Source organism: Myodes glareolus, chromosome 1 (assembly GCF_982192425.1).
Source record: "Myodes glareolus chromosome 1, mMyoGla1.1, whole genome shotgun sequence".
In the NCBI taxonomy this organism is placed as follows: domain Eukaryota; kingdom Metazoa; phylum Chordata; class Mammalia; order Rodentia; family Cricetidae; genus Myodes; species Myodes glareolus.
Window position 1 is genome coordinate 17037783 of NC_142026.1, and position 11876 is coordinate 17049658.

The 11876-nt window shown below is 43.5% G+C and overlaps 1 protein-coding gene across 1 annotated transcript in view; it reads right to left on the minus strand.

Annotated features, from left to right (window-relative positions):
• Usp37 (ubiquitin specific peptidase 37) overlaps positions 1 to 1394 on the minus strand; it is a 91184-nt gene extending 89790 nt beyond the window's left edge. The window contains exon 1 of the mRNA XM_048459010.3: positions 1347 to 1394. The gene's annotated coding sequence lies outside the window, so the exon portion shown is untranslated. The remainder of the gene's footprint in view (positions 1 to 1346) is intronic.
• Between the last annotated feature and the right edge of the window lie 10482 nt (positions 1395 to 11876).

Sequence of the window (11876 nt, forward strand, 5' to 3'; positions counted from 1 at the left end):
AAAGACAATTTTCAGTGTCTTCTCGAGGGAGGCAAACCCCTGGGTCCAGGTCGTCAGCTGTGATCCCTTTCAACAACGCCATCTCTACTCATGATTATACTTGAAACAGTATTAGCTGAATGAGTTTCTCCAGATTTAAGATGAATGGCTGGATTCTGCTGGCTCAGTCTCCTCTCCCCCTTCTAACACATTTTTTTTTAATGGTCTATGGAAACTACAGGGTTGCCACTAAAATATTTTTACTTGTTGATAATGTGTCAGAGTTCCCCTTTCATCTCCATGGGCTTGAATCTATAACCTATTGTAAACTGCCTTTATTTCTGTGACCTTTCCCATTTTCAGCACTTGCTCTTTCTCTCTCATCCTTATCTCCAAAGATGGGATTATTGCTCCAACTCTAGAGACCAAGTCTTCAGCCCATGTCTCTCATGCTTGAAGATGTCTGTACCGAGTTTGTGGAAGTAGTATAAAGGGATGGATGCTCATAGAAACCTTTTTAGGGGCAGTTGAGCCAACCCAAGGGCTCTTTAAGCCGGCTTTCACAAAGGGAGTCGGCCTTGTTAGTTGGCTTCTGTCTCTAGAGCCAAGAAAGTAGTAATTAAGTAGCCTAGATTTAGGAAGGTTAGAATAAGCACTTACTCCCCTGCCTTCCAATTGAAGAGGAGACCGTGAACTTGGGTCTGAAGGGGAAAGGTCTTAGAGAAAACAGAAACTGCATCAACTTGATAGATGTTTGGACTCATTCCAATTTTTGATCTGTAAAGTTTAACAAGGGTACCCTGATTTTTGAAATCTGCCTTCCTGCTGAGCCAAAGTTTCTCATTCCTCTCCACTAGGGGAGCAGCTGAGGCCTGGGGCCTTGCTCCCTAGGACAGTCTCTCCATCTTTTGGTGCATTGGCCATGTTACTGTGCCAAGTGTCTTAGTTTATGCCCCATCTATCCTCAGCTGGCTTCAGAACCTGCGTAGGAGTTGGACGGGGAGGGTGCAGTAGGTCTCATTCCCTATGATTGGCCCTCATGTTGTATGTGTTATATAAAGAGACCCCTCCCCTTATTATGTGTTTTCCATCCCTTTCCCTCATCAGGATTGAAATAAAACATGCTCTGGTTTTTTAAAAAAATTTTCTTTTAATGGGAAATTTATTCTGTCAGTATAGAGATATCTAAGCACTTTAAATATAATCTGGTGATCGTTATTGGACCTACCTCTACCATGTCTGCTTACACACACAGACTGCCCTGCTAAGAGGACAACAATAGTTCATTTGTGGGAAGATTTTTAGGTGGCCAGAAAGCTACAACTGATCATGAAAGCTATTTGGGGGTCTGGGATGGTGGCCCTTACCTGATAGTGTCTCTTGCACAGGCAGAACCTCACTCCTGGCTTGCGTGCCTGGGTAGGAGAGATTTCTGTAAGTAAAGAGGTAGTACTTAAATTTTTTCTGCAGTATTTACATTTATTAGGGGCTTTAAATGTCAGCTGTGGAGTTCAGGACATCTTTAGAATTGATATTGTGCCTGGCTTAATAGGATACAACCAGCCCATTTCCAGCTATTTTCAAGGTTTTTAGAAAACTACTACTAGAACTGTACTGTTCTAGTAGACAGGGTGGAGAGGCATCTGCAGGCTTCAGAGAAGGCCTTTCTTCTATATAGAATTTCCCTACTTGCTACTGATGCTGCTCTAAAGCCCAGAAAAAGAGAACAAAGCTGTTACCAAAAACCCATAGAAGGGCTGGGAATATGGATGGTTCATTGGTTAAAGTGTTTGTCATGCAAGCATGGGAGCCTGAGTTCAGATTCCCTATCAAAAGCTGGGTATAGCAGCACACCTGTAATCCCAACTGACAGGAAGATGCTAGGGGTTTGTTGTCCAGCAGTCTTTGGGTTAAGTGAGACTCTGGCTCAAAAAAGTTAAGATGGAAGCCAGGCATGGTAGTGCATTTAGGAGGCAGAGGCGGGTGAATCTGTGAGTTTAAGGCCAGTTTAGTACAGATAGTCACATTGTGAGTTCTAGGCCAGCCACAATACATAGCAACCCTATCTTTAAAAAATAAAGTGGAGGGGGCTGGAGAGGTGGCTCAGCAGTTAAGAGCATTGCCTGTTCTTCCAAAGGTCCTGAGTTCAATTCCCAGCAACCACATGGTGACTCACAACCATCTGTCATAAGGTCTGGTGTCCTCTTCTGGCCGGCCTATAGGCGTACACGCAGACAGAATATTGTATTCATAATAAATAAATATTATAAGAAAAAAAAGTCATTCAGAAATTTAAAAAAAAATAAAGTGGAAAAAAATAAAAGATGACCAATGTTGCCAGGTGGTGGTGGTGGTGGTAGTGGCAGCACATGTCTTTAATCCCAGCACTTGGAAGGCAGAGACAGGAGGATCTCTGAGTTTGAGGCCAGCCTGATTGGTCTACATAGTTCCAGGACAGTCAGAGATACATAGTGAGACCCTGTCTGGGAAAAACCAAAATAAACAAACAAAAAACCCAAAACATAATGGGCAAGTGAAAAGCTCATTGGAGGAGCTTGCCACCAAGCCTAATGACTTCGATCCCTAGAACCCACATCATGGACTAACTCCAGCAAGGAATCCTTTAACCTCAACTGGGGCACTGTGGTCTGTACATATCCACACATACACACAAATAATGTAATGAAATATATAGCATCCAGTTCACACATCACAACTAAAAATCACTAGCTTCATGTTCATATGGAGACTGGCAAACTCAATAAGAATAAAAGCAAGGGCTGGAGAGATGGCTCAGTGGTTAAGAGCACTGGCTGCTCTTCCAGAGGTCCTGAGTTCAATTCCCAGCAACCACATGGTGGCTCACAACCATCTGTAATGAGATCTGGCATGCAGGCATACATGGAGGCAGAAATATTGTATGCATAATAAATCTTAAAAAAAATAACAGCAAAAGGGCGGGGTGCTACAAACTAAAATATACTTTGAAAACACTACTGAATTTAACCCCTTAAAGACTAATCAGAATTTTTTTTTAATACATGGCTTTCGATATGGGATGAAAGTTTGCACTGGGGCTTGGGAGATGGCTCAGGAGGCCAAGTGCTTGCTCTGTTTTAGTTTTGTTTCATGGTAAGACCATGACCAAACCAACTGGGGAGAAAGGGGCTTAACCCTTACAGATTATAGTCTATCTTCAAGGGAAGGAACCTTGAGTCAGGAACTGAAGCAAAAGTTGTGGAAGAACACTAATTGGCTTGCCTGGTGTGTGTGTGTTTTAATACCACGTACCCAGCCAACACACTACACAAACCTAGATGCACATAAAAACTTTTGACAGTGTGTATGTGTAACTCTAGCACTATGTGCCAGAGACAGATGGATTCTGGGGCCTTCCTGGTCAGCTAGTTTAGCCAAAATATTGAACTCCAGGTTCAGTGGTAGAACCTGCTCAAAAAGTAAGCTGGAGCTGGTGAGATGACCCAAGTTTGATTCCCAGAATCCATGTAGAAGGTAGAAGAAAAGAACACAGATTTGTCCTGTAGGCTTCACAAACAGATTATGGCATATGTACCCACACAAACATATACACAGTATTTTAAAAAGGAGAGAGAAAAAGTTCCCCAAACATCAGCCTACACATGACCCGTTCATATCTTAGAATCGCCAATGGGGTAAATGTTACAAAGGGATAGATGGATCTCAATGCATTTTTTAAAAATATTTATTTATTTATCATGTATACAATATTCTGTCTGTGTGCATGCCTGCAGGCCAGAAGAGGGCACCAGACCTCATTACAGATGGTTGTGAGCCACCGTGTGGTTGCTGGGAATTGAACTCAGGACCTTTGGAAGAGCAGGCGATGCTCTTAACCTCTGAGCCATCTCTCCAGCCCCTCAATACATTTTGAAGCAGCAGCACCCATCCACCAAAGTCTGTTAAGGACATTGCAGGGAGTGTTAGGGACCAACTTCTGCCATGAATGTAGACAAAATTCATGGAGCTCAGTCTAGTCCTCAATTTGTGATTCTCCTGCCCCAGCTTCCCAAAGTCTGGGATTAGAGGCGTGTGCGACTGTACACAGTGGTGAGGACCAGTGTCTTTAAATGAAAATAAGAAACTGGGTGAGGTGTCTCACACCTGTAATGCCAGCTGGGAGCTGAGACAGTGACTGTTGAGAGGTCAAGCAGCCATGTCTTCACAGGTTCTAGATTGTGTTAGCTACAGACACCTTGTCTCAAGAACAGCAATAAGGCTGGAGAGATGGCTTAGTGGTTAAGAGCACTGACTGCTCTTTGAAGGACCTGGATTTGATTCCCAGCACCCGCAGAGCAGCTTTCGACTGTCTGGATGTAGATCAGGAGGTCTGACACCCACTTCTGGCCTCTACAGGCATAGGCATGCAATTAGTGCAGACATACATGCAAGCAAATCACCCATATACATAAAAATAAATGTTTTTTTTTAACTGAAAAATGAGGAAGCAAGGGGTATATCTTAGTGATAAAGCACATACTTGAGATCTTAAATTTGAGCTATGGCACCACAGAAATTTCCCTACAAAATAATCAAATCTAGCAGTGTGTAAAAATAATGGATCAGGCTGAGTAGTGGTGGCATCCACCTTTAGTCCCAGCACTAGGGGAGGCAAAGGCAGGCCAATCTCTGAGTTCAAGGCCAGCCTGGTCAGTAGCGAATTCCAGAGCTGGCTCCACAGCTACTGAGAAACCCTGCCCGGGAAAACCTAAGTAAATAAATAATAATGTATCAGATTAGTAGTTGTTAAAAAAAAATTCCAGGTTGATTCAATCTGTGAGAGCCAGTCAGTGTGGTTCACAACAGGAAAAAAACCAATCACTTAGATGAACAAAAAATACCTAACATGATTTTTTTTTAATTTTGTCTACCACATGCCTTTAATTTCATCACTCATGAGGCAAGGGCAGGCAGATGCCTAAGTTCAAAGCCAGCCTTGGGTACCTAATGAGAACCTATCTCAAAAATAATTTTTTTTTTAAAGAAACAGGTGGAGTTGCACACATTTGTAATCTCACCATTCAAACAATGGTGGCAGGAAGTTCTGAAGTTCAAGGTCATCCTTGATACTTACAGAGTTTGAGGTTAGAGCTAGGGGATATAGCTTAGTGATAGAGCATGTTCTTAGCATGCGTAAGGCATTGAGTCCTATCCCCAGCACTACACAAAGAAGAGTTAAAAGAAGAACAGAACACCTCGGTTCAGTGGTTAAGAGCACTGACTGCTTGCTCTTCCAGAGGACCCGGGTTCAATTCCCAGCACCCACGTGGTAACTCACAACTGAAGATCCAGTTGCAGGGGATCTGACACCTTCACACATAATGCACATAAAAGAAAAAAAAAACCTAGGTTATAAAGCAATCTTTAATCTAATTTAAAAAAAGCATCAACAAAGAACCTACAACAAATCTCAAAAAAATGTTGAAATTATTTTCCATAAACCAAGTACATGCCTATGATCCCAACGTTAGGGAGACAGAGGCAGGAGCTCCAAGAGCCCTCCTCTATTACATGAGACCCTGTCTAAAAAGAAATAAAGCTATTTTCCCTGAGATGAAGAAAAACAAGGATGTCCAGTCTCATACCTCCATTATTAGTTCCTAACCAGTGTGGTTTATGGGGAGGGGGGTGGCGTATAGGAGAAAGACCTCCATATACGCAGACAAAACAATAATGGGTAGAAATAAACCAAAAGGAACTCCACAAATGCTTACAATCATGCGAATTTAGAAGATCATAGAAGGCAAGGTTAATAAAATAATTGGTGTTTTTTCATAATACAGACAAAATGAAACTTTAAAAATATAGGTTTAATCCCAGTTCTCGGGAGACAGGCAGGTGGATCTCTGTGAGTTCGAGGTCAGCCTGGTCTACAAAGCACGTTCCAGGACAGCCAGAACTGTTACACAGAAAAACCCTGTCTGGAAAAAAAAACAAAACATTATATTATGGCTTTGGAGAGATGACTCAGTAGTTAAGGTTCCTGACTACACCTCCAGAGGACGTGGGTTCAGTTCCTAGCACCTACATGGTGGCTCACAAGTGCTCATAACTCCATTCCAGGATATACAATGCCCTCTTCAGACCTAGGGCACAGGCATGCACATGGTAGACATATGTGCAGACAGAACATTGACGTGCATAAAATAAAATTGTGGCTACAAGAATTATATGTACAATAAGCTGGATGTGGTGGCACACACCTGTAAACTTAGCTTACAAGGAACAGAGGCAGGAGAATCAAGTTCTCAGTCACCCTCAAATATGAGCAACCATATCTCAAAAGTAAATAAATGGCATTAGAAAGTCGGCCCAGCAGTTAAGCGTATGTGCTGCAGGATGGAGAGAAGACTGAGCCGATAAGATCACTGATTGGTCTTCCAAAGGACCTGGATTCGACCCCCAGCACCCTTGCATGTGTTGTCCCACAGCCATCTGTAACTCCAGTTCCAGGAGAACTGACATCCTGGGGCACCAATAAAATTAAAATGTGTGTGTGTGTGTGTGGTTTTCCGAGAAAGTTTCTCTGTGTAGCCCTGGATATCCTGGAACTTGATTTGTAGACCACACTGGCCTCAAATTCAGAGCTTCGCCTGCCTTTATCTCTGGAGTGCTAGGATTAAAGTGCTACCATGCCCAACTAAAATAATACATTTTTTAAGAAAAAAAGAGGGGCTGGAGAGATGGCTCCAAGGTTAAGAGCACTGACTGTTCTCCCAAATGGACCCGGATTCAATTCCCAGCACCCACATGGCAGCTCACAACTGTCTGCAACTCCAGTTCCATGAGACTCGACACCCTCACACAAACATACATTCAAGTGAAGAACTATGTTCAGAAAATAAAAATAAAATTTCCAAAAACATGAAACAGGAAGAAAGAGAATAGTCATTACTCTTGCAGAGGACCTGGGTTTGACTCCCACACGCACAGGGCAGCTCACAAACATCCTTAATTCAAGCTCTAGGGGTTCAAATGCTCCACATAATTAGGATTCTATACATAATTTAAGATAATAAATCTTTTAAAATGTTTAAAAATAATTAGGAAAGAAATAGACTAACAAGGACACCAAATGGTGCAGAGAGCTTTTACACTAATAGTGAACATTCTTTGAGATGACTGGGGGTGTTGGAGAAATGAATCAGCAGATTAAGAGCACTGACTCCTCTTCTAGAGGACCAGGGTTCAATTCCCAGCACCCACATGGCAGCTCTCAATGGTCTGTAACTCCAGTTCCAGGAGATCTGACATCCTCATACAGACACACACATACAAGCAAAACACCAATGCACATAAAATAAAAATAAATTATTTTAAAATAAGAAAGACAAATGGAAGAAAACACATAGCATCCGTGTGTTGAAGAACAACAGAGTAAGGATGTCAATTACCTCAAGTTGACCTGCTTGCTGGTTCAACTCAGTTCAAAGGAAAATCACACCAGGCTTATTATTGTGAAAACTGAGAAGCTGATTCTGAAATTTTACCCAAACAGCCAAGGAAATTTTGACTAAAAATGAAATTAGCGTTTTTACTTGCAGGTCTCTTTAACCTTTTGTAAACAGGACATCATAAAAATAGCACGTGCATATCTTATTTTAATGGTCTTTTCTGAAGTTTTGGATCAGTTTGGAATCTTACAGCACATACTGTTTATTTTATTAGCAATCATCTGGGGCCCTGGGGTTTTTATTTTTCATACCTCCTGCAGCTTCCCACCCTCCACGTAATAAAATGATAGTGCCAAGACATAGTTTTGCTGGAGTAGAGGAACAGTTGTTCCTGGTCTTCTGAAGTTATGTATACTGGTTTTTACAGGTAGGTAGTCTTCACAGCGATTTCTCAGATGGAATCTCAGTCTCCGCCCCCCCAACGTGTGGCACGCAGGCACACACACCCAGTTGTACAGTAGGTGTGCATGTTTGTATGTGATTGTGGCTGTGGGAGTCAGAGGTTAATATTTGATGTCTTCCTCAAGCACTCTCCACCATGGTTTTTAAAAAATTGTGCATGTGTGTCTGTGTGAGAATGTGTATGGACACTTGCGGCAATGGTGGACATTGATTCTCTTTCGCTGTGTAGGTTTCTAGGTGCCCAGCTCACTGTCAGTCATGGCAGCAAGTGGCATTACTCCAGAGTCATTTTGCCAGTCCACTTTGTCCTTTGAGACAGCCTCTCACTAAACCAAGAATCCGCTGTCTCTGCTTCCACGGCTGTAGGCTTACAAGGTGGGCTAGCATGCCTGCTTTCCCAAGGGTACTAGGGGATGTGGATACAGGTCCTCATTAAAAGCACTTTACCAATGGTACCACTTCCCAAACCTCTCCGTGCGTGCGTGCGTGCGTGCGTGTGTGCGTGTGTGTGTGTGTGTGTGTGTGTGTGTGTGTGAAGATTCATGTATGGGAGTATAAGCACAGGTGTGAGGGGAAGAGAACCATCTCTGGTGTCCATTCTCACCAGCCAGCTTCTTAAGACACATCTTTGTTGTTGTTTGCTTCTGTGTACACCGGGCTAGCTGACCCACGAGCGTCTGCAGATCCTCCCTCCACCTCCTATGCCACCACTGAAGCACGGGATTAAATACTCACTACTTTTACCAAATTATACATGAGTTCTGGGGATTCAAACTCAGGTCGCCAGCTTTTAAGTCAAGTGCTTTATCCTAGGGCCCTTTCCCAGACTCCACCTTTTTTTTTTTTTTTTTAAATAAGGTCTCTCACGGATCCTAGAGCTCATTGAATTGGATAGACTAGCTGCCCAGCAAGCCACAGAGATCGCCGGGTCTCCATGTCCCTAGCACTGAGGTTGCAAGCCTGTTCCCCAGTCTGGCTTGTTTGTGGATTCTGGCGTTCTGAACTCAGGTACTCGTGCTTTCCCAGCGAGCGCCTTACTGACTGAGCGAGCCGTCTCCCAACCCTGCGGTCTAATATCTTGCGTTGTCTTTTGAGTACAAACAGATGCTTTATCTTAGAAATTGGAGTTCATTGAGGAGGTTGGGGAAGGAGACTCAAGTTCCCCAACCTGAATGTCCTGAGCAGTGTTTAGGTATGGAAGTCTTGGCCCGAGTGCCAAGAGAGGAGTTCAGCCAGGCATAGATGGAAGACTAAGGGTATGATGTTTGGGTCTCCCTCTGCCACCTGCTACTTCATTTCAATTTAGGGCTTCTAGGCCTTTCCTGGGCATGGTTCCCAGAAAGTCCCTCTGCAGCTGCCCCGATCAGGTTTCTGGATCTGTTAATAATAGACAAGTGTGGGGGAAGGGCCAGGATCTTTGCAGACATGGGAATTACCAAAGCAGCTGGACAGTTCCTGTGCCAAAGCCCCGTCTGCTGCCTTCTGGATCTATACAAAGTCCCAAGCTCTCTCTAAGAGAACTCTTTCTGTTTATTTTGCATTTATCCATTTGTGTGTGTGTGTGTGTGTGTGTGTGTGTTTGAAATCAACTTTAGAAGTTAGTTCTCACCTACCACCATGTGGGTCTTGGATAGCAAATACAACTGTGAAGTCGGGTGGTGGTGGTGCACACCTTTAGACCCAGCGCTCGGGAGGCAGAAGCAGGCAGATCTCTGTGAGCTCGAGACCAGCCTGGTCTACAAAGTGAGTTCCAGAACAACCAGAGCTTTTACACAGAGAGACCCTGTCTTGAAAAACAACAACAGAAGAAAAGAAAAAAGTAGCCGGGCTTGGCAGAAAGTGCCTTTCTCCACTGAGCCATCCCTCACCAAGCTCCTTCCCAGCATTTTCAGGAGCTAAACTGATCTTGGGAAATCACTTATGAACTCAACCCCCAAATCAGAACCCAGAGGTTGAGAAGGTTAAGAAGTAGGGCTGTGTTGACGAGAACACAGGAGGAGAATATTTGGAACCTACTGTCTCCCAGGAAATCTAGTTGTAGTAACACCCTTTTTCCTACATCACCCAGGAGCTGGGGTAACACTGAGCTGATGAGAAAGAGGCAAAAGGTATATAGACCTGGGGTAACAAGAGGAATTATGGAAGAGGGGGCTGTGAAAGGAGAAGATTATAATGACAGGCAAGTGGGACTGGGAGAGCAGGACAGGTGTGTCACACTGAGGTGGAACCTCTGCTAAGTCAAGTGTCAAATCTAAAATTGGTGTTTAATTTTGATGTCCTTACTTTTCCTACTCCCCAAGAACAACTTCCCTTTTAATGTCTATCTTCCCTTTGGACTATGCTTTCGGCTACCAAAGCCAATTCTCAAACAAGGAGAGCAGTCCGCGGAGCACTTGGGAGTGGAAGCAGGAGGTTCTGGAGTTCAAAGTCATCCCCAGCCAAGGACAGCCTTGGCTACACTACAATCAGTCCTGTCTTTTAAAAAAAAAAAAAAGATTGGGGTGGTGGTGGTGCACGCCTTTAATCCCAGAACTTTGGGAGGCAGAGGCAGGTGGCTCTCTGTGAGTTCAAGGCTAGCTTGGTCTACAAAGTAAGTTCCAAGATAGCCAGGGCTACACAGAGAAACCCTGTCTCAAAAACAAAACAAAATGGCCACAAACAAACCTGCCTGCTGTCAGTAAAATAAATCAATAAATAGTCAATCCATTATCTGGATAAATCAAGTAAAACTACTAAGGCTTCAGAGATTGCAAGGAGGCACTGGCATTCGTACGTGCCTTGTCCTAGCTGTTTTGAAGGCTGAGATGAGGGTGGGGGGCCCACCTGAGACCACAAGTTCAAGACCAGCCCGAGCAACATAAGGAGATTCCCATTTTACAAAAAAAAAATTAATCGCCGAAGTTTAAATCTCTTTCATTGTAAAATATAACAGAAGCAATATAGAACTACAAAAAGAAAATAAATGACTGAGTGAATTACTATAAAATGAAGACTCCTGTTTGTACTCAGGACTAAAAATAGACCTTGCCCAGCTATGCACCCATTCTGCCACAACTCTTTCCTAAAGTAATCGACATCCTGGCTTTTGTAGTCATCACTTAGGAGGGTTTTATTTTAATGGAACTTAAAATTTAGCTATAAATAACCACTAATGGCAGGCTCTTAGGCAGTTGAGAGGTATTTGAGGGAACTAGGAGAGGCAGTCAGAACTCTGTACACTAAAAATCATACCATTTCACAAAGCCAGCTCCCTCTGTGCCCATGACTAAAATACACCACTGAAAAAGAACCTCATAGGAGTTCCATATATGTGTCCTGTACACATAACTGCCTTGCCTGTCATCAGCTGGTCCAGAAAACCACATGTCGCAGTCTTCCCAAGGCAAGGCAAAAGCGGAGCCTAGCTGCAGTGCTTGGGGATGTGTGAGGGCCAGCTGTCTTCAGTGTTTCATCTAGAAACTTCCAGGACCTTAGTTTTCATCCATGAAGTATAACATCCTCACCTAATTTGGCTCCCTTTCCTCCATCTTGATTTATGTGCCCGCTAGCTATCATCCATCTTCGGAAGGAGCTTGCTCCTTTATGAGTGTCCTTCCAGCTCCACTCTACTGTTCTTTGTTTTGGTTTGGTTTGGGTTTTTTTTTTGTTTTTTGTTTTTCAAGACAGGGTTTCTCTGTAGCTTTGGAGCCTGTCTAGCTCTTGTAGACCAGGCTGGCCTCAAACTCACAGAGGTCCACCTGCTTCTGCCTTCCGAGTGCTGGGATTAAAGGCATGCGCCACCACCGTCTGGGCTTTGTTTTGTTTTTAGCAAAGTTGGACTTCATAATTTATTTATTATGTATACAACATTCTTCCTCTATGTATGCCTGCACGCCAGAAGAGGGCGCCAGATCTCATTACAGATGGTTGTGAGCCACCATGTGGTTGCTGGGAATCGAACTCAGGACCTCTGGAAGAACAGCAGTGCTCTTAACCACTGAGCCATCTCTCCAGCCCCAAGAA